The sequence below is a fragment of the Bos taurus genome, chromosome 4 (assembly GCF_002263795.3).
Source record: "Bos taurus isolate L1 Dominette 01449 registration number 42190680 breed Hereford chromosome 4, ARS-UCD2.0, whole genome shotgun sequence".
In the NCBI taxonomy this organism is placed as follows: Eukaryota; Metazoa; Chordata; class Mammalia; order Artiodactyla; family Bovidae; genus Bos; species Bos taurus.
In genome coordinates, this window is record NC_037331.1 from 118,603,415 (window position 1) to 118,626,419 (window position 23,005).

Below are 23,005 nucleotides of genomic sequence, written 5' to 3' on the forward strand. Positions count from 1 at the left end.
CCAACCCCCCAACTTCCCTGCCCCCCACGCCCCATAACCCCAACCCCCCAACTTCCCTGCCCTCCCCACCCCCTAACCCCAACCCCCCAACATCCCTGCCTCCTTCGCCCCTCCCCCACCCGGTATACTAGCCTCCCCCGCAGCCTGGAGAAATAACTGCTGTTCTGGAAACCAAACAAACTCAAGCGTAACAACCGACCAACGGACCACACACTTCTGTTTGCTTGGGGTGTGCTCACCCAGCAACGGGGATGACAAGGTTGGGTTCTCAGAAGCCTGGTACCCGGGCCCGCTCCGCTGACCACGTGGGCGCCTGGTGTGCTCGGGTGAGCGTCCTGAGTGGTTTCCTGACTCGCCTGGTTGCTGGGTTTTGTCTTCTCCTGTTGACTTTGATTTCTTTTTTTTTTCTGGCCACACTGCACGCACAGCTTGTGGGGTCTCAGTTCCCGGCCACCTCTGTGGAAGCATGGAGCCCTAACCCCCGGACCCCTGGGGAAGTCCCGACTTTGATCTGTATTTCTGGATTTTAATCTATTTCCTATAATACAGAAATGCACGTTCAGTATAAAAAATGGACGACCTCCTGCTCCAGGCCAGGACATGGCTAGCTCACGTGAAGACGGGGGTTTCGTGCTCAAGCAGTGAGTGTCGGGGCTAATCCCGTTTCTGCTGCTCCGACAGCACCAGCATGTGCCTGACCTGTACAACGTGCCCTCTTAGCAGAGCTGGGGGCAAAGGTCGTGTACATCTTCTCTGATCCTGGCTAGGCAGTGAGCGCACACTGCAGGGCTACTGATTCTAACACTTAGGTGCTGCTGTGTTGAGTAAAAGCCAGATTCAGATCAGATCAGTCGCTCAGTCGTGTCCGACTCTCTGCGACCCCATGAACTGCAGCACGCCAGGCCTCCCTGTCCATCACCAACTTCCGGAGTCCACCCAAACCCATGTCCATCGAATCAGTGATGCCATCCAGCCATCTCATCCTCTGTCGTTCCCTTCTCCTGCCCCCAATCCCTCCCAGCATCAGGGTCTTTTCCAATGAATCAACTCTTCGCATGAGGTGGCCAGAGTACTGAAGTTTCAGCTTCAGCATCAGTCCTTCCAAAGAACACCCAGGGCTGATCTCCTTTAGGATGGACTGGTTGGATCTCCTTGCAGTCCAAGGGACTCTCAAGAGTCTTCTCCAACACCACAGTTCAAAAGTATCAATTCTTCGGTGCTCAGCTTTCTTTATAGTCCAACTCTCACATCCATACATGACCACTGGAAAAATCATAGCCTTGACTAGACGGACCTTTGTTGGCAAAGTAATGTCTCTGCTTTTCAATATGCTGTCTAGGTTGGTCATAACTTTCCTTCCAAGGAGTAAGCGTCTTTTAATTTCATGGTTGCAATCACCATCTGCAGTGATTTTGGAGCCCAGAAAAAAAAAGTCAGCCACTGTTTCCACTGTTTCCCCATCTATTTCCCATGAAGTGATGAGACCGGATGCCATGATCTTCGTTTTCTGAATGTTGAGCTTTAAGCCAACTTTTTCACTCTCCTCTTTCACTTTCATCAAGAGGCTTTTTAGTTCCTCTTCACTTTCTGCCATAAGGGTGGTGTCATCTGCATATCTGAGGTTATTGATATTTCTCCCGGCAATCTTGATTCCAGCTTGTGCTTCATCCAGCCCAGCGTTTCTCATGATGTACTCTGCATAGAAGTTAAATAAGCAGGGTGACAATACACAGCCTTGACGTACTCCTTTTCCTATTTGGAACCAGTCTGTTGTTCCATGTCCAGTTCTAAATGTTGCTTCCTGACCTGCATACAGGTTTCTCAAGAGGCAGGTCAGATGGTCTGGTATTCCCATCTCTTTCAGAATTTTCCACAGTTTATTGTGATCGACACAGTCAAAGGCTTTGGCATAGTCAATAAAGCAGAAATAGATTTTTTCTGGAAACATCTGTTAGTTTAAAAGAAAAGGAAGGAAGAGACCCCTTTTACATGGATCAACCCGAATTGGCAGAGACAGAGACAGAAAGCAGAGCTTTCTGGGTTGAGAGCGATGCAGATGTCCTGGAGTCGGTGCCAGAAAGTCATACAGCCAGAGAATGTTCAGAGACTGTGAAGAGGGTGAATTTTATGTATGTGAACTGGTCTCGATGGAAAATCTAAAACTGAACTGAACTTGAGAAGGTGATGTGTGTTCAACCTCCAGATACTGTTCCCCCAGCAAGGTTGCAGCGGTCCCCAGAGCGCTTGGAACCCAAGTGCCCGCAGAATTCACCACCGCTGCCCCTGTGCTCAGCGGCTGTGTCTTGCTCCTGGGGGTGGTGGCCCGCCTCTGAGCACTAGAGGAGGTTCATGCTTATGTTTATGAGAGGGTCACAGGCAGGAGGGCCAGGGGTCTCCAAACAGAGGAAATCGGCTGCAAGTGTCTCTTCAAGTTCTGTGTTGCTTTGACAACACCTGGTTCCACCTGAACTTAACTTTTCTCACACCTTGAGCTAACCAACGTGTTTTTTTATGGAAGTGTTCTCCTTAAGCTATGTTAATGAAACGATGTGTTTGCTTTGAAACTTGCCTTTCTTCAAAAAACGGTTCCACCAAAGACTACCTTTTGACTGATAATAGCTCAACATATTCATGTCGGTTGTTTTATGCCTGGGGGATGATGACACAGCTCGCGCCATCCTATCTCAAAAATGCATTTTGTGGGAGAGGGGCCTGGGGAAACCCTGCCAGCCTTGAGGTGCCTCTCTTATCTGACTAGGAGCTTTCTAACACACATAAAACAGTGCGCTAAAACCAGCTCGGGGGCTCACTCCGTCCCCCCTTTGATGTCTGTGTCAGAAGCTTCCCAGTCCCTTTTTATACCTTAATAAAACTTGGCTACACAAAAGCTCTTGAGTGACCAAGCCTGGTCCCCGGTCCTGCAGCTAAATCTTCCTCTTCTGACATTGCGAATCCGACACCATTCCCGTGAGCTGTCATTTCCAGTCACTTGCATTTCTTCTGTGACTCACTGGGTCCTTGCCCGTGGGGCTCCGGTGGGGAGCCTGGCTTCCACCGCCCGGCGCCAGCGTCCTGCTCCGGCCGCCTCACCAGCGGGCACTCCCCCAGGCTCCTGCCCTTCATCCCGTGGCTGGAACCCACCTTGTTCCCAGGCCTACTTTCCTGAGATGCCCCCGGCCCTGGAAGACGAGGCTGTAACAGCGTTCACTGGTTTGAGGATTTCCTTGGACCCCCTCAACTTGTTCTGGTGTGTTCCAGAATGCATTTGAGTGTCTTCAAGCCATTCTGTACAAGAAGAGACTTTTCAAAAAAGAGCTTCAGACTTTCACAGAATGCTAACAGTTATTCTTTGCAATGATGTGTAAAAATAGAAATCATTTCAGTTGTGAGACTTCTGGAAAAGATTTAATATTGGTAACATGGAATTCGGAGGGGCGAGTGAAGACTGAGGGCAGGAGGGCGTGGCCACGGGGTGGATGTCTGCAGCCCTCTGGGCCGGTGGGAGCTGACAGGCGCCGCCTCTGCAGGCCGGGGTGTGAGAGGGCAGGCCGTCCTCGGGCAGAGCAGGGCGCTGCCAGTTCCTTCCGGGAGCCCCTGGCGCCAGGCTGAAGGTGTCAGAGCAGGTCAGCCGTGCCGGGGTCGCCCCTGCCTTGCGCCCAACAGTGCAGGGCAGCGACCAGGGCCCTCAGTCCCTGCCCCGAGGCTGCCTGCCCTCTGGCCTTCTGCAAAACCACGCAAAGGCTGCTGCTGCTGTGAGTCAGGTCCCCCCCTCTGGCTGGAGGGCAGGCTGCTCAAGCTGCAGAATCGCTACAGAGCTGCTTGGCCTTCATAAAGCGGGCGAGAATGTCACCCTGAGGTCCTTCGTCCACAGGCTCAGACTGACTGCGCTGCAGCTCCCCGAGAGTCCTTGGTGCTTCCGGCAGCTCCACGTCCGGGTCTCCCGTCCTCCACAGAGCCCGGAAATGCTGGGCCCAGCGTGACCGTGGTCAAGTCTCTACAGGGGTTAACATCTAGAAGCCGAAAGCCGTTTTCCCCAGTGGGTGGTCTGGCGCGAACAGCTCCCTCTAAAGGTGTTGCCAGTGCACTCTTTGGACGGACCTTCCACCGTGAACCGCATTTCACCGAGGTACTAGACGTCAGCTCCCTAAGGGCAGGCACTGTGACGCTTCCTGTTGGCATGTCAGCTCTTTTCTGGGTATGGTTTACACTGGCATTCGTGAATATGAAAATGAAGTCCATGAGTTCAAGTTGATCTTGTAGGGGAGGAAAAACTTCTTTCTCTACCCCCTTATGTTCTGTCCATGAGGCACTGCAAATCAAACTGACAAAGAGCCAGACTAACAGGAGGGGAAAACCCAGAGTTTATTTCCACATGTAACACACTTAGACACAGGAGAACTCAGTGATGAGTAACTCAAAGGGGTGGTTCAAACTGGGGTTTAAATGCCACGTTAATGCGTGAGGTGGAAGGGAAGGCACTCGTGGGAAAACAGATGACTTTGGGGGAAGATAAATGGTTTTCAGGAGAGCAGACAGGAGATAAAGTTGGGGATGATGTTTCCCTGCGAAAGGAGGTGAGCAGTCTTCCCATCTCCTTCAAGGCCACGCATCTGCCCTGGGAAAGGAGCTGGGTGGGTTTTCTTCTCCCTTCTGCTCAGAAGGGAGATCCTGGTGGCCTCAATTCCCGGCAGCCACTCTCTCAGTCAGATAAGAAGGTGACGGGCAGGCCTGGCTCCTCCTCTGCAGACTCTCCGGTGTCCCGAGCGTCCGACGGTCTCTCTGCCGACTGTCCTGGCACACCTCTGTCCCCTCCAGTCTCCGCCGCGATCCTAACCAACCCTGGGCCTGGCGGGCCTGCTGACTCACCTCTGCGGAGGCCACCGCACCTCACAGTTACTCATCCTGCAGAGTGCTTTAAGCAGTGGTTCTCAAAGTGGGGTTCCTGGAAATGTGCCAGACACCTGTGTTCTCAGGCCCCACCCAGACCTGCTTGAGCAAACTCCGAGGGAGAGGCCTGCAAAGCTGGGTGCTCACAACTCTCCAGGTAATTCCTACTGGTGTTGGAGTTGCAGAATGTGGGAAAAAGGCCTGGTGCCTGAGGCCAAGAAAATATTCTTTATTTTTAACAGTAAAATAATCATAACACCAGCACCAAAAGTAGTTATTAGTTTTGCAAAGAGTCGGACGTGACTGAGCGACCAACACTTTTACTTTACACTTTCACCTCCATGGACACAGAACACTTGTATCACGTTTTCTACGATTACAGAGTCATAAAATATCTCCAGGACAATGAAAGGTGTAAATAACCGATGGGTAAGCTAGTGTACACAGCATACCCTTAGTCTCTTTTTCACTCATGTAGAAATTCTGTACTGTATTTTCTGACAGCTTGTTGTCGTGGTTTAAGTCAATGAGTTGTGTCCTATTCTTTCAAGACCCCGTGGACTGTAGCCTGAAAGGTCCCTCTGTCCATGGGATTCCCCAGGCAAGAATACTGGGGTGGCTTGTCATTTCCTTCTCCAGGGGATCTTTCTGACCCACAGACTGTACCTGCGTCTCCTGCATTGGTAGGTGGATACTTTACTGCTGAGCCACCAGAGAAGCCCCTTTCTGACAGCTAGGATCTCACAAATTTAGAAAGATGGATACAGAATAGATTATAAGGGGGGAAGCTTAGAAAGAACTGATATGTCCATCAGCAAGAAGCTGTTGATTGAAGGCAGTCCCTTGACCACGGATGACGGCACAGTAACGCCCGTGTTCCTTCCAGGGCGGGCAGGGCGGGCTCCACCACCTAAGCATCCTTTGAGTTCAGTCTGCGCGTGTATCTCTCTCCAAGACCCTGGATTCACAATTTGGAAACACAAAAGTCTCCACAAGGCACATTTTCCCCCGACAGGTCATTGGGTGTGAAACCTGATGTACGCTGACCTGAGGCCGTTTGTAATTGTCAGTGTGAACATTCATCCGTTTTACAGCCAGGAATTCCAGAACGTGGCAACTGAAAACACACACACACGTTTTGAGTTTGGCTTTGTTGAGGGACCTTACTGAGGACTATAGCCGGGAAACCGTCTTCTCCGATGGCTCTGGGGAACTGCTCCAAAGAGGCCAGGGAGGAGCCAGGAGTTCTGGTGGAAAACAAAGTTGAACATCAAAACATTACTGCTGGTCACATAAACCAGCCACTCAGGTTAGTGGCTTTAGTGCTCTGCTGTGTGTGGGGAGATGCAAGAGTCTGGGGTCATTCAAATTAACCCTACACATGTGTCTCGGCTGCGGAGGGCCTGCAAGCTATTTCTCTACATCCTAAATTCAGCATGCACTGTCTGCGGATGGGGTGGGGGGGCCACGGTGGTTGATGGCTGGATGGTGGGTCACACGCTTCTGTCCACAGATACGAGGGACTATGCAGTCCTCGCACTGAATTACCCCTCCAAGTCAGGGAGAATTCAGAAGTCCGAAGCATGTTTGGCCCCAGGAGTTTTTCAGAAGGGCTTGCCGACCCACCTGTATGCATCTCGAGTAACAGGTGTGGCACTTGAGGCTCTGAGAGACTGGAAACGACCTGCCTAGAGCTCTCCGTCTGCACGGGTCCGGCCGGATGCTGGGCTCCGAGAGGCTGGAAGCGACCTGCCCAGAGCACTCCGTCTGCACGGGTCCGGCCGGATGCTGGGCTCCGAGAGGCTGGAAGCGACCTGCCCAGAGCACTCCGTCTGCACGGGTCCGGCCGGATGCTGGGCTCCGAGAGGCTGGAAGCGACCTGCCCAGAGCACTCCGTCTGCACGGGTCCGGCCGGATGCTGGCTTCACGCGACGTGGCACTGGACTGAACAGCGTCCCTGGTTTTCATGTCCACCCAGGGCCTCAGGATGGGGCCTGATATGGAGAAGCGTCTCTGCAGGTGTCCTGAGTGAAGGTGAGGCCTTATGGGATGTGGGCAGGGACCCCAAGCCCAGTGACTAGTGTTGGGAGTGAAAATGGAGAAAAGCCATCATCTCCATTCACATCACATTGGTCCTTCTCATTACTGCGCTGTGCAACACTGTTGGTCAGTCAGTCGTGCCCGACTCTCTGCGACCACATGGACTAGCCCACCAGGCTCCTCTGTCCGTGGCATTCTCCAGGCACGGACACTGGAGTGGCTGCCGTGCCCTCCTCCACCAGGCTCCTCTGCCTACGGAGTTCTCCAGGCACGGACACTGGAGTGGCTGCCGTGCCCTCCTCCACGCACTCGCTGCTGCTGCTGCTAAGTCGCGTCAGTCGTGTCCGACTCTGTGCGACCCCATAGACAGAAGCCCACCAGGCTCCTCCATCCCTGGGATTCTCCAGGCAAGAACACTGGAGTGGGTTGCCATTTCCCTCTCCAATACATGAAAGTGAAAAGTGAAAGTGAAGTCGCTCTCTCCAAATGTGAGGGGGGAACTGCACTCACCAAGCTACCCGGGGAGCCCAGCTGGGGTCCTGCAGTTTAGCTCAGCTCTGACGTGAGGATCTACCTCGGCCCCTCCCAGAAGCCAGCCCCAAGCCCAGGCCATCACCTGTGCCTCTGCCCAGCCCACTCCACAGCAGAGCCCAGGACCCCCTCCTCCAGTCCAGCCCCTTCCAGAGCAGCTGGGCAGCAGTTCATTCACTGGATGGCCTGCCTCCCATGAAGGATGCAGGTCAGGGCCAGCCAGCGGGGAGAGACCCCCAGGCCAGGTTTTGGGGGCACTGAACCTCCTTTCCTCCCGGGGTGCCCCACCCTCCCAGAGCCCCCACGTGGCCACTGACCCGGAAGCTCTCGGAATCCCTTCAGGTGGTGGCTTTCATGTATGTATAGCTTTGCGCTACGGGCATGCTGGATTAAATGAGTGCCTGCTGGTGATGAAACTGGTGTCATTTCAGGGGGCTCAGAAGAGATCCCATACCACAGTCCTTTATGTCTTGATGTAGAAAAGAATTCAGCAAGAGAGAAAGTGATTTACTAGAAAAGGATGCTAGTGAGGCTCACAAGCAGGCTGGTGAGGGGGTGTGGCGCCCCAAGAACTACTGGGCTCCAGCTTTATAATCAAAGAACTGGGCAGGGAGAGACCTCTGTCTTTCCTGAGTGGATGGCATGCTCCCATCATCCGTTCCTCCTCCAGGTTGAGCAGGGGAGTTTTCTGGGCCCTGCATGGTCAAGCTAGGCCCACAAATCATTGCTCTTCCCATGCGCAGAGGACATGTCCTAGGGATCATTAACTCCCTGAGCTCCCTGGGCAGCGGCGGGTCTCCTGCCCCATTGTTTCACTGTCTGGGGGCAGGTCTCGTGTTCACGTTGCCTGGTTTTGTTGCTAAGCTAGCCTGCTTGGTTTTGTGGTTAAGCAAACCTGCTTTCTCGAGTGATCATCAACTCACAGGGTCTGCCGTATTTTCCTGCTTACAGTCCCCTAGTGGGATGAGCTGTTTGATCACCTGCTGTTCCCCTTTGCTCTGTTGATATCAGAGATGAGCTCACGCTCCAGCCTGTCCCCTGCCCAGAGGTCACCAGGGTGGGGCTGACAGTCCAACTCCTAATCATGGGGTTGGTTCCCCTGGCGATGCTCCTCAGGGGGTTCACAAAAGTCACCCCGTTCACAGGAGCCCTGGTGTGGTTGAAAGGGGCTTCTTACGAATCTCGAATTATGGCTCAGGAAGTCCCCAGGGTCTGAGCGGCCTGTGCCTGTAGAGGAAGACCGTGCACACATGTGTGTTAAGTCCCCACTTGGCACTGGGCCGGCTGACCGGCAGGGCCGATGTCCCTCTGCCATTTCTAAGCTTGGTCCTAACTTTCCTTTCGGCCGCACAGCACGTGGGCTATCGGCTCCTTGACCGAATCGAACCCTCGTTCGGGCACTGAAGGCATGGACTCTTAACCACTGCACCGCCAAGGAGGTCCCGACCCTAACTTTCTTGGGATTCCAGAGTACTTCCCGCTGTGTTCATCAGGACGAGCGGGCAGAAAGGAGAGACCGGTGCCGGCCCAGGATGCGGCCCGGGGGGGAGGGCAGGGGGGGGAGTCCAGGCCGGGGCAGGCTGGGCGACCGGGCAGAGGGGAGTCCAGGCCTGCCGCAGGAGGCCTGGGGCATCTTAAAGAAAGCGCTGGAAATCTGCCCCGTTACCCTTCACTTCGCCCCATTGGCCAGAGCTGAACTGGGAGGCTGTCTTCATTCTCAGTTCAGTTCAGTCCAGTCGCTCAGTCGTGTCCGAGTCTTTGCGATCCCATGGACCGCAGCACGCCAGGCCTCCCTGTCCATCACCAACTCCTGGAGTTTACCCAAACCCATGTCCATTGCGTCGGTGATGCCATCCAACCTTCTCATCCTCTGTCGTCCCCTTCTCCTCCTGCCTTCAATCTTTCCCAGCATCAGGGTCTCTTCAAATGAGTAGTATAATTAAAACAAATTTCCCATCACTCCAAAATCTTCTCTGATCTTAATAGACATAAGAAGTTACATTTATTTTACTTTGTTGTAATCAGCGTACAGTTCTAAATGGCCAAGAACCTAGCGCTGAGGCTGAATTCTAGAGATCAGAGTGGGGAAAGTACAGGCAGGCACGGCAGTTTCTACCACATCCTCCCTGGACTCATCTGCTGACCCAGTGGGACTGAGGCTTCCACCCCGGACCCCTGCGCTCCCTAAGGACCAGGAACCACCCCCTGCCCCCCCATCACCCCGGAGCCCTGAGCTCCCTAAGGACCAGGAAACATGCCCCCCTACGTCCCCATCACCCCAGAGCCCTGAGTTCCCTAACGACCAGGAACCACCTCCCCCGCCGTCAGGACAGGGGGCCCACCAGCTGGCAGAGGACCTTGGCTCTCCCGGGGTGGCTGGATCGTGGCCGTGCCCCACAGGGACGCTGGCCAACAGCCCCCTCCAGATTCAGCTGCAGCTCTGAGAGGATTTAAATCCCGTCCAGTTGGATCTGGTTCCTCTGCCTCTATCGTTCTGACCCACAAATCCTGCTAATACCATGACTTTTTGCCAAGTGATGAGGGGCTAGAAAGACGAGGGGCGTCCAGCTGCTGTAAGGGCACTGAGAGCCACGTGGGTGCAGACAGAAAGGAAAGGAATGTGGGCCATGGCCAGCGGGCGCCAGGCAACCGGAGAGCTGGGTGCGGACACGGGCTTGCTCGCCTGTCAGGTCAGGTAAGCGAGACTTCCGTCACCTGATGCCGAGAGAAAGGGGCCCGGAGCTGGGCAGTGAGCCGCCTGTTCCCCCGGGAAACCACTGTGGGAGCAGTGGGACTCCAGCGGGCAGACCACGCAGGCGTCCTGGTTTTCCAGCTTCATACCTGCTTTCACTCTGGATAAAAAGGTGCAGTTAAGACAGACAAGAGCCAACCTTACTTTCAGCCCTCGCGTGTGGCCGTCCCAAGTCGTCCCTGTCATCTGCTGAGCGGTGTGAGGTTTCCTGGGGTCATCCTGGTAATGGCCGTGGGTCTGAGAGCCTCACAGTGTCTACATGAGGGTGGCTGGCGGGCTCCCAGGCCTGCCTTCTTTCTGGAAAACACAGGCGTGCGTCGATGGCTGACGCCGCTGATGCTCAGCGGGTGTGTAAGATGTCGTCAGGCGTGCAGACGTGCCCCTGTTGGGGTCCCTGTGCTGGGCCTTTGGGCCCCAGCTCTCAGAGCCCTGGGGGCTCCTGCGATGCCAGCCCGAGAAGCTTCATCTCTAAGCACCTCTCAGCGGCTGGTGGTCTGCCTGCATCCTCTCCTCCCCGCCCCGGAGCACAGGGAGGCCTCTCCTTCCTGGAGGGTGACCGCTGGCCTAGCCGGCTGCTGAGCCAGTGTCCCCTGAGTCCATCAGAGGGTGAACCGGACACAGGACAGGAGCTGGCCAGGGACTGGGCACTGGGGCACGTCTGTGTGGCCCTCTTCTGCCTGCACAGCACAGGGGGCTGCTGGGGCGCAGGGTCACGGGAAGGCAGCCCGCCCCCCAGCGCCTGCGTTCCTCAGAGGGGCTCAGCCCCCTGAGCCTGACGCCCCCATGGCTGGCAGGACTGTGAGCCTGGGGCCTGCACCGAGGGAGCTCCCCGACTCCGGTTGGGAGGCCGCCCTCTGGCCACAGAATTGCCCCTGGCCCCCTAGGTTGCTCTTTGGGCCCTGGGCTGGCCATCAGCATCCTTCCGGCTGGAACGAGCCGTCTGGGCCAAGGTTCTCCTGGACCACCATCTCCAGCCTCTGGTTGCAGGAAGGTGTCAGCACGCATTTACCCATCTAGTCCATGAAAGTTTGCGGAGACCTACTCCGTGCTTCAGACCCTGGAAGGCACTGGGGGTTGGGCACGGGGCTGTGGGTGCTGGCTGGAGGGGTAGCCAGCACTGGGAGGGTTCAGGCCACAGCGATTCTGATGGACGTCCCCAGCGAGGAGAGGCCTGGCAGGGTCTACTTCCAAAGGGCCTGATTTCCAGGGCACGGGGTACAGAAGACACAGGTGCTGGGCGCAGCTGCAGAGAGCGGTCCCCTCGCAGCTAGGGGACTCGGGAACAAGAGGGAGCAGGCCTTCTTTCCAAGCTGGGGAGCAGACCCTAGGTGACCCCCGTGTGGGCACCGGCCCTGGGATGCCCCTCCTCCCCCACGTCTGCTCCACTCCGCACCAAGCCTCCTAGGACAGGCTGGGAGTATCTTCCTCCTCCTGGACGTCAGAACAAAGTGGACACGCTGTGGACACAGCTGGGGATTCTACTGGGGAGAAAAATCTTTCCTTGCTCTTCTAGATTCTTTGGCCAATCTAACAGTTAAACTGACATAAGACAGATTAACAGGAAAAAAGCAACTTCCATCCCTGCGGGGGTCCCACAAAAGCTGAACTGACTCTAGATACATGCGTGCTCCGTTGTGTCTGACTCTTGGACTCGTGCAACCCCGTGGACTGTAGCCCTCCAGGCTCCTCTGTCCTGGGGAGTCTCCTGGCAAGAATACTGGAGTGGGCTGCCATGTCCTCCTCCCGGGGATCTTCCTGACCCAGGGACTGAACCTCTGACTCTGATTCTTCTTACTCTTCACCCGCAGCATTGACAGGTGGGATCTTTATCACTAGCGCTGCCTGGAAGCCCAGGGTGACTCTGGCCCCCTTCGGTTACACATTAGATCATGTTCTTGCATGAATGTCTCTTTTCTTACCAGTGATGACAGTTACATGAGGCTACATAGGAAGCTTTACTTATGAGATCATACGTGCTAAGACAGCTCGAGGCAAAATGTCAGGAGGCCTGTAACCTGCGTTCAGATGGCTCAGCAAAAAGTGGAAAAGGAAGAGAGACTGAGCTGTGAGGAGGCGGCAGCAGTTGGCGAATCGAGGTGAAGATATCTGTTCATTCGACTGGTTTTTCAATTTTCCCGGAGTTCTGAGAAATTAAGAACTCAGAGTAGGGGGGCAGGGTCTGTGTTGAAGGGACAGTCCGTTAGGGCTGGGGGGTCAGGGGGCTGCCCTGGCTTGTCTGCCTGAACTGTGGCAGACCTGGGAGCCCTGGCTCCATCTGGGGGGGTGGTCCATTTGCTGGTGGCTACGTGCCGGGGAAGCCCTGTCCTGTGACCATAGGTTCCATTTCAACCCCAGACAGCCCTTTCCGGGTTCCTCTGGGCTTCAGAACAGGAGGGTGTGTGAGGGAGGCTCAGGAGGGGGGACATGGGTCTACCTACGGCTGATTCATGTGGATGTTTGGCAGAAACCAACACAATCCTGCAAAGCAATTATCCTTCAATTAAAAGTAAATGACTTTTTTAAAAAGTCAAATATGTTAAGAGATAAAGTAAAAAAGTAGCGGAGGGGGCGGGTGGTGAGGGGAATACACCAGCTTACTGGGAACCGGGACACGCTCATCCTGCAGGGATGCTGCTGGAGAGGAGAGGCCGTCCGTTGGAGAAGCTTTCAAAGAGTAAGCAAGGACCCATGTGGCTTCAGTTACAGAACCCGCGCTCCTTCTCTCCGCTTGTCCTTCTCAGAGTGTAGGAAGCGCCCTGATGGGCGGCGGATCTGCGGGACCGGCAGGTTCCCGCTTTCTCCTCTTCTCAGCTGGGCGCTCTGTGTCCAGGCAGTGGGTCTGAGCTCTACGGGAGGGCGCCAAGCTGCTCTCACTCCTTTGCAGAGCAAGTGGTGGTCCGCTGGAGGAGGCCTCGCCGCCAGTTCTTTCCTGTTCCCAGGCCCCCGAGGCTGCCTCGGGCACCCCTCTGCCTCGTCTCTGAGCCTCAGTTTCCTCCTCTGGAGATCTGAGGGTCCTGGTTCTGGGCAGAGCAGCCGTGGAGAGGAAAGGGGAAGGGCGAGCAGGGGCTTTGCCTGCTTCGAACACTGGTGTGAAGCCAGCTGCCCAAGCGCATCTGGTTTGTTGCTTCAGATTTCCTCCAGCAGAGTCTTCAAAAGTGGTGATGCAACCCAACCCAGCGGCCAGAACTTGGAACACTTCCGTGGTGATGGAGGTATGCCGGGGTCCAGCCCCGGCTGATCCAGGGTATTCGAAGCGGGGACGGCGTCGGCGAGGATCAGGAAACAACTGCTTAATTAAACGTTAATCAAGGATATAAAGAGTAGTAGAATAAGGATAGCTCAGTGAGGAAATTCAGTGGAGAAAAGAGGCTGAATAATTCAGCCAGAAGGGTAGAGAAAGAACGACATGGTGAGGCCAAGTTTCGGTGAACAAGGCCCGCACTTTATTTTCCAAACTAGTTTTTATACCTTAAGTTATGCATAGAGGATAATGGGGGAAGGGGTAGAGTCATGCAGCAAGCCAGGCTTTCTTCCTGCAAACTTACCATATGCAAAAGTTTAGGTGATTTGCATCATCTTCTGGCCCGGAGGCCTGTTAACATTTTAAGACCTTTTCTTCAGAAAACTTATTTTTCTCTAAAGGTGATTGGTCAGGAGCCACCCTCCAAAAGCATTAGATAAAGTTGCATTCCTACAGAGCAAAGGTGTGGTGGGCTATAACAAGAAAAAGAATTAACTCAAGGGTCCCAGGTTACAAACATTAAAGCTACTACTTACACCAATTAATATCAATACACTGCCAGGGACACAGCAGGTAAGGGATATGGAGACTTAGCAGCAAACATTGGCCCAACAAGTGAAAATCCCTTCACCAATACAATTTCTAATCAATCTTTTAACTACTCAAAAGAATCTGTGTTTAGACAGTTTAGAACATCTCCTGCCTCTCACAGTTGGGAGGCTCTGAACAATCACATGTGGCCGGAAAAACCTATTCAGGCAGGCTAGAGGACTTCCAAAGGAGTTTGTAGGTTAAACACTGTCACACCCAGGAATTATTAACTGGAGCTGTGAGCTAACTCTTTTTTCAGAGAGAGGTAGTGGGGGACAGCCCCCCGTAAAGTCAGAGGTGTAGGTGAAAGCACAAAGCAGAAAGTAGGCAGACTCTAGTTTTGGGGGTAGATGCTCGAGAATTTCCAGGGAGACTCCTGAGGCTTGATCCCGCCTTTGCGTATGCCAAGCCTCCTTCCTCATGACCTTTGCCAGGGGCGGAGCTCGCTCCCCGCAGAGGTAGTCCTCAAGCTTAGCCAGGCACTCAGTCCGAACCCTGAGATTCTCCATGAACCAAAGCCAGAGGCCGCTTTCCAGAAGCCGTGGGGGGAATGAACTCTGGGCACGTCCTGGCACCTGGCTGGCCTGAGGGTCATCCGCTCTGCATTTCTTGGCTCACATGGGAAATAATAAACGTTCTGTATGCACTGGTTACATAAAGAAGAGGCCACGTGACTGAGAGGAAAAGGGACCCGACAGGCTGCACACAGTGGGCCGTGGGACCCCCGCCTCGGTCCTGTCGCCCAGAGTTCTGACTCTCCCAGGTGCCCGATCCTCCTCCAGAGAAACCTCATCACGTGCACTCCTCCCAGACAGCCTGATAGTATTGGTTTGCAGTCTGAGTGCCTCCAGGATCACGGTCTGGTTACCCTGCAGGAGCCCAGTCCCCTGGGGAAAGCTCTAATGGCTTTGTTTCAGGCTCACCGCCGGCTGCCCAAGTCTAGTCCATGCTGCCCAGGGGCTGGCAGGGATTGGCGAGTGGCTGGCGGTGACTGTTCCGGAGCAAGTGTTGAAGTCTAGTGAGAGGGACAGGGGGTGGGGCTGAGCTTCGGACAAAGCCTGTGCTCGCATATGACCGCCTGAGAGCTCCACCTTGGGCTTCCCTCCCATCTTTTCACTGTGATAAAAGACACTCAGCATGAACTTCACCGTGTGGACCATCTCTAAGGCTGGTGGGACACACTTAACCACCATCATCTCCATCACTCACCTTGTAAAACTGACACTCCGTCCTCAGTAAACGCTGACCCCCCCACCCCGCCCCAACCAGCTCTTGGCTCCCCCCCGTCTACTTTCTGTGAATTTGACGACCTTAGGGACCTCATGGGCTTCCCTAGTGGTGGTTCAGTGGTAAAAAAAAAAATCCACCTGCAGTGCAGGAGACTCGAGAGACGTGGGTTCGATCCCTGGGTTGGGAAGACCCCCTGGAGGAGGGCATGGCACCCCGATTCAGTGTTCTTGCCTGGAGAATCCCGTGGACAGAGGAGCCTGGGGGGCGACAGTCCATGGGGTCACACAGAGTCGGACACGACTGAAGCGACTGAGCACGCACACATAGGGACCTCAGTAGATGGAGTCTTAACGGTGTTTATTCTTTGGGGACTGGCTCATCTGCTCAAGGTCATCCCTGTTGGGGCAGGGGGCAGGCTGTCCTTCCTGTTTAAGGCTGAGCCGCGTGCCGTTGCGTGGGTGGACCATGTTTCGTTTATCCGTCATCCATGAAGGCACACTGGGCTGCTCTACCTCTGGGCTAGTGCGAATAATGCTGATGAACATGCTGTGCAAATGCCTCCTTGAGACCCTGCTTCCATTCTTTCATGTGTCTACTCAGGAGTTAGAACTGCTGGGTCACATGCTAGTCCTATTTTTAACTTAAATTATTTTATTTTATTAGCCCCACTGTGCGGGTATGTGGCATCTTGGTTCCCCAACCAGGGATTGAACGTGTGTCTCCTGCAGTGGAAGCCGGGAGTCTTAACTATAGGACTGCCAGGAAAATGCTTCTATTTTTAATTTTTTGAGGAACTAGAATACCACTTTCCCCAGCAGCTGCTCGGCTATCCCAGTGGGTGTGGTGAAGTCATAAACAGTGAACGGGAGATTTTTGTCCGAGTCGGACTCCTCTGACTCTGGCTTATGTTTTCACTTTCCTAATTGTGCTTTTTTTTTTTTTAAATTAATTTATTTTTTATTGAAGGATAATTGCTTTACAGAATTTTGCTGTTTTGTGTCAAACCTCAACATAAATCAGCCATAGGTATTCATATATCCCCTCCCTTTTGAACCTCCCTCCCATCTCCCACCCCATCCCACCCCTCTAGGTTGATTCCGAGCCCCTGTTTGAGTTTCCTGAGCCATACGGCAAATTCCCGTTGGCTATCTATGTTACATATGGTAGTGTGAGTTTCCACGTTACTCTTTCCATGCAGCTCACCCTCTCGTCCCCTCTCCCCAGGTCCATAAGTCTGTTCTCTATGTCTGTTTCTCCATTGCTGCCCTGCAAATAAAGTCTTCAGTACCATTTTCTAGATTCTGTATATGTGCATTAGAATATGATATTTATCTTTCTCTTTCTGACTTCACTCTGAATAATAGGTTCTAGGTTCATCCACCTCATTAGAGCTGACTCAAATGTGTTCCTTTTTATGGCTGAGTAAGAGGAACTAAAAAGTCTCTTGATGAAAGTGAAAGAGGAGAGTGAAAAAGTTGGCTTAAAGCTCAACATTCAGAAAATGAAGATCATGGCATCTGGTCCCATCACTTCATGGGAAATAGATGGGGAAACAGTGGAAACAGTGGCTAACTTTTTTTTTCTGGGCTCCAAAATCACTGCAGATGGTGATCACAGCCATGAAATTAAAAGACGCTTACTCCTTGGAAGGAAAGTTATGACCAACCTAGACAGCATATTGAAAAGCAGAGACCTTACTTTGCCAACAAAGGTCCGTCTAGTCAAGGCTATGGTTTTTCCAGTGGTCACGTATGGATGTGAGAGTTGGACTGTGAAGAAAGCTGAGTGCCAAAGAATTGATGCTTTTGAAGTGTGGTGTTGGAGAAGACTCTTGAGAGTCCCTTGGACTGCAAGGAGATCCAACCAGTCCATTCTAAAGGAGACCAATCCTGGATGTTCTTTGGAAGGAATGATGCTAAAGCTGAAACTCCAGTACTTTGGGCACCTCATGTGAAGAGTTGAGTCATTGGAAAAGACTCTGATGCTGGGAGGGATTGGGGGCAGGAGGAGAAGGGGACGACAGAGGATGAGATGGCTGGATGGCATCACTGACTCGATGAATGTGAGTTTGAGTGAACTCCGGGAATTGGTGATGGGCAGGGAGGCCTGGCGTGCTGCGATTCATGGGGTCGCAAAGAGTCGGACACGACTGAGCGGCTGAACTGAACTGAACACTCCATTGTGCACATGTACCACCACTTCTTTATCTCTTCATCTGTCAACGGACATCTAGGTGCTTCCATGTCCTAGCTGTTGTAAATAGTGCTGCAATGAACAGTGGGATACATGTGTCTCTTTCAATTTTGGTTTCCTCAGTACTCTTGCCTGGAAAATCCCATGGACAGAGGAGCCTGGTAGGCTGCAGTCCATGGGGTCGCGAAGAGTCAGACCTGACTGAGTGACTTCCCTTTCACTTTTCACTTTCACTCATTGGAGAGGGAAATGGCAACCCACTCCAGTGTTCTTGCCTGGAGAATCCCATGGACGGGGGAGCCTGGTGGGCTGCTGTCTATGGGGTCACACAGAGTCAGACACGATTGAAGTGACTTAGCAGCAGCAGCAGGGTATATGCTCAGGAATGGGATTGCTGGGTCATACGGTGGTTTTATTCCTAGTTTTTTAAGGAATCTCCATACCGTATTCCATAGTGGCTCTATCAATTTACATTCCCACCAACAGTGCGAGAGTGTTCCCTTCTCTCCACACCCTCCAGCATTTATTGTTTATAGACTTTTTGATGATGGCCATCCTGACCAGTGTGAGGTGATATCTCATCGTAGTTTTGATTGCATTTCTCTAATAATGAGTGATGTTGGGCATCTTTTCATGTGTTTGTTAGCCGTCTGTGTGTCTTCTAAAAACAGTGGTTTGATGCCATGAGGTAAGTGGCAATGCCTCAGCCATATGCATGCTGTCAGGCCCGAGAGTCCCTTCCATCCTTGTCAAGGAGAGTGCTAGCCTTCTCTCCTTTCATACAATGCTGTGCTTTTTGATGAACAAAAGTTTTTGCTTTTAATGAGTCCAGGTTTTCATTTTTTTCTTTTATAGTAAATGCTTTTTGTGCCTGTACAAATATTTTCACCTGTGTTTTCTTCTAGAAGTTTTATAGTTTTAGATCGACATTTGGGCCTATGATATCCTTTTGAAAATTAATTTATTTTTGGCTGAACTAAGTCTCCATTGCTGTGCAAGCTTCCTCTAGTTGCAGAGAGCAGACTACTCTCTAGCTTTTTCATCACTTAAATCACACCGATGCGTCATTTTCACTGCCATGATACTGGCCAGCCAGTTGGGCATCAAGGAAAAGCCACTGTTTTCCTTTATCTTTTTAAAAAACTGAAGCACAGTTAGCTTACAGTGTTTCAGGCGCACAGCAAGCGGTTTGGTTGCACACATACATACAGGTATTAACTGTATTCCTTTAACAGGTATTTCCATTATAGTTTATCACAAGATATTGAACACGTCTTTCCTTGGGAACAACAGGGGACTAGTGACAGGTGGCCCTCGAGGTAAAGAGCCCGCCTGCCAAACGCAGAGACGCAAGAGACGAGGGTGTGATCCCGCGTCGGGAAGATCCCCTGGAGGAGGGCACGGCGACCCACTCCCGTGTTCCTGCCTGGAGAATCCCGTGGACAGAGGAGCCTGGCGGGCTGCAGTCCACCAGGTCACAAAGAGTCGGACATTCCTAGGAACTGGATTGCTGGGTCATATGGTGCTTCTGGTGTGTGTGTAGGCTGGGGGGCATATGGGATCTTAGTTCCCTTACCAGGGATTGAACTCCCTGCAGTGGAAGCATGGAGTTTTAACCGCTGGACCACCAGACAAGTCCCTATTTTTAGTTTTTTAAGGACCCTCCATACTGTTCTCCATAGTGGCTGCACCAATTTACACTCCCACTGACAGTGTAGGAGTGTAAATTTCCCCATACCCTCTCCAGCCCTTGTTTGTAGACTTTTTGAGTGTTCTGACCTGTGTGGAGACTTTTGATTGACATGTTCCTGTCGGCCGTTTAAGGCAGTGTTCTGAGTAGAGAAACATATACGCTAAATATATATATGTGAAACTGCCCATGTCTCACTCAACACCTGGAGGTTTCACCATACCCTTTATCTGCGACTCTAATCTTCAGAGTCCAGCGCGCATACACGGCACAGCAGTCATTCCTATCTCACTGACAGGGAACCGAGGCTCCTGGCAGAGTCAACGTCACAGCCGGGCACAAAGCTAAGCTCGTGCCTCAAGTGCTGGTGGTCCCAACGGAAAAGCAGCCTTTCTCCTTCTCGGCCCCGGTGCTGGCACTCTGTCCCCTTCCCGCTCAGCCAAGACCACACTGTCCAGAGGTCCGGAAGCACGACCGTTTTCAGATACAAGCTCCTCCCTGGTCATTGTCTGTCGAGATGAAGGACCTTCTCTAGTGCTTGCCCTTTTCGCATGCTGAACATGTTCTGGAATCCCAAAGCTCCTTACAGCTCTCTGCAATCCATCTGTGTCCTCCTTGCCCCCTCCCCTGGGGCGTCCTGTGTCAGATGGGGGGGTCCCACCTCTGACCCCTCTCTCACTACACCCTCGACTTCCCATCTGTTTTAAAGGAACGTGAGTTTCTCGACTTTTACGCCGGGTTCCAAGCATCCAGACTCCTTGAGAATGACTTTAAGCTTTGCTTTCTCTCCAGCATCTTCTGTTCCTTTTCTGTCCACGGCCTCTTTAGTTAGAAACATGCAGGAATGTCTGTCTTTGCAGAAACAAACACAGCAAAGCCAGGTAAACACCAGGCCTTCCCGTGACCTTCTCTTTCTCCGTATCTTCTTTCCTTCCTTCTCTTTTGGGGACAAACCTGTCTAAGTCCTGCCAGGGTTTCCCAACAAGCACCAGGCTATAATCCAGTCTCCTGGAATCACTCCAGAAAAGGCCACCGACCTGCGAACCATGAACGGTTCTCAGCTCCCCTCCGTCTTTTCTTACTTGACGATGTTAACTATTTCCTGGGCTCACCCCTACCGCCAGCTTTTCGCTCAGCTGCTCCCTCTCTTCCCATGGCAATGAGGCTCTGAAGCCTTGGTGAGCAGCTCTGACAGGCCTTGGGAGGGCTGGGTCCCGGTGACACCACCTGCTGGGTGTTTCCAGCAGACCCCCATGGTCCCTTTTCCCCACAGCCAACATCTGCACTGTCTTCACCCACACCAGCTCTTCCTCCTGGTCAGAACTTCACAGTGTGGAATCGAGTCTTCCTTTCCTTCACCCCCACACCTTGTCAGGCACAGGTGCTCGAGATTTTTCTTTTTCTTCTATAACCCAAAAATGTTTCCAAGGTTTCACGGTCACCGTTTCCTTTCATTGTCCAGTGAAATAATTTGAGTCTCCTTCTGAAGTGACTGCAAGGATTCCCTGGTGGTCCAGTGGGTAAGAATCCACCTGCTAATGCAGGGGACTCGGGTTCGGTGGCTGGTCCAGGAAGATCCCACAACAAAGCCCAAGGGCCTCGACTACTGAGCCTGCAGGCCTAGAGCCGGTGCCCCGCGACGAGAAGCCACCACCGGCTGGTGCCCCTCGACAAGAGGCCACCGCAGTGCAAGGCCCTCGCATCACAACTGGAGAGGAGCCCCCGCTCACAGGAACTAGAGAAAGCCCCCGAGCAGCAACAGAGACCCAGGCTGGCTACATTCAATCAATCATTAAAAAAAAAGGTTAAAAAAAGAGAGTACATCTATTAAAAAATAATAATAATAACATGACTGCAAGAAATCCAGAACCTGTCCCCTCCCTGGGCTCCTCTTCTAGGGTCTCCGGGCTGGGATCCGCCCCGTGGTCACTGTCTTTGGAACACAGGCCCGGCCCCCGCTTCATTCCTCAAGTTGACCTTTCACATACAAAAAGATAACACCAGGCTGGAAAGGCTGATCCCCATTTCTGCAGCCCTGAGATGTCACAGAAGGAATGAAAACGCTTGGAAACAGCTCATGATCCGACATCAGTGATCACAGGTCCCCGGGCTCCCTGCTGTGTCCTTCCTCCAAGGTGGCCCTTCCAACCATCCTCCCAGCCAGGCCTCTACCCCCCACCCCGAGCCCTCCTTTCCTGTCCACCTTCTGCAGTTAAAACAGGCACAACTTTTGCAAAGATGCTCTTCTCCACAGTGTCACCACGTCACACAGCTCTCCAGTCGGCCTCTCTCCGCTAGACTTCGTTGACACCCGTACCTTGCAGAGCCAAAAAGGAGGTTTCCTTCTGAAATGAGAGGCCTGTCGCCATGCCTACGGTGTGGGACAGCTTTAGTTTTACAGAGTACTAATCAGTCATTCAATCAGCTTCTTGGTGACCCTTGGATGGATTTCCTCTGTTTGGAGTTCTCTCCACCCACACAGGGCTTCAAACATTAACTCTTCCTGGTCTTCCAGAACTCACTCAAGATGGCCGCTTCTGAATGGAGACGCAGATGTAGAGAGCTGACCTGTGGATGCAGTGGGGGAGGGGGAGAGCAGGCAAACGGAGCAGGTAGCATCAGCATATATACACTAGCCTGTGTAAAGTGGATCGTCGAGAGAAGTTGCCGTGTAACCCAGGGAGCCCACTCTGGTGCTCTGTGATGACCCAGAGGGGTGGGGTGGGGGGAAGGCAGGGGGGCTCAAGAGGGAGGGGCTATGTGTGTAATTATGGCTGATTAGAATCTGCCTGCGATGCAGGAGACCTGGGTTCCATCCCCAGGTGGGGAAGATCCCCTGGAGGAGGGCACAGCTACCCACTCCAGTATTCTTGCCTGGAGAACTCCATGGACAGAGGAGCCTGGGGGGTTACAGTCCTTGGAGTCACAAAGAGTCGGACACGACTGAACGATGAAGACTTTTCACTTTCCTTTTGCTTTTTTTTTGTTTGGATAGGTAAGAAGTAGATTTATTCAGATTCAGAGAGAAGCACTCTCCATAGAGTGTGGGCCATCGCAGAGGGGGAGTGCAGCTTTGCATTTTTGTATGGCAGAAACCAACACAGCACTGTAAAAATTAAAAATACAAAGCAAACAAAAAAAGATTGGCTTCTTCTGAGGAGTTTTTCTCCATCTGTGCCCTGCGCCCCCCACCCCCATCCTGGTTTGAATGTCTCCCTTCTGGGTCCTGGAGCCTGTAAGCTTAGATCCCCAAAGCTCTGGCCGACAGCACTGGAAGCTCTGGCTTATGGACCTGTCTTCCTCAACGGAGGCAGAGGTCCTCGAGGGGAAGAGTCCTGCCTTCTTTGAGCCCTGGTGTACAGTAGATGCTCAATGTCTGCTCACCAGATGGATAAATGAAAACATACTCATGTTTATCCACAGCTATATTCAGTCTCTCACTTCACACCACTGGAGTTATGGAAGACTCGTGATTTCAACTTCATAAACATGATTTTATTAGTTTTGAAAAGTAATAGTAAAATAAAAATATTTCACACACAAAAGTTCAAACAATACTTCAAATCATGAAAAAGAAAGTGAGGGGACTTCCCTGGTGGTTCAGTGGCTAAGACTCCAAGCTCCCGGTGCACAGGGCCCGGGTTCGATCCCTGGTCGAGGAACGAGACCCCACGTGCTGCAACTAAAGATCTGGCTGTGACAACTAGGGCCTGGCACAGCCAAATAAATATTTTTTAAAAAAGAAAAGAAAAAAGTGAGAATTATGTGAAATACTGTTTGCTGAACATTCTCCCAGTTCTCCATGAGCGTGTTCAACTGTAGAATATGCCATCCTAGGTATGACTCTTGG

The 23,005-nt window shown here is 52.7% G+C and overlaps 1 long non-coding RNA gene and 1 other non-coding gene across 4 annotated transcripts; one reads left to right on the forward strand and one right to left on the reverse strand.

The window, feature by feature from the left end:
- The first annotated feature begins 3 nt into the window (after window positions 1-3).
- On the forward strand, window positions 4-21,885 carry LOC107131328 (uncharacterized). Of its 3 annotated transcripts, none has more exons than XR_009494309.1 (4): window positions 4-326; window positions 3,872-4,126; window positions 4,747-6,196; window positions 6,401-21,885. It is a non-coding gene; the product is annotated as an uncharacterized lncRNA (long non-coding RNA). The 3 variants fall into 3 exon arrangements; XR_806444.4 differs by having other exon boundaries at window positions 5-326; window positions 4,747-5,044; window positions 5,982-21,885; XR_009494308.1 differs by having other exon boundaries at window positions 6-326; window positions 4,747-21,885.
- On the reverse strand, window positions 18,128-18,253 carry LOC112446505 (U6atac minor spliceosomal RNA). The gene has a single exon (XR_003034515.1). It is a non-coding gene; the product is annotated as a U6atac minor spliceosomal RNA (small nuclear RNA).
- Window positions 21,886-23,005: the final 1,120 nt, after the last annotated feature.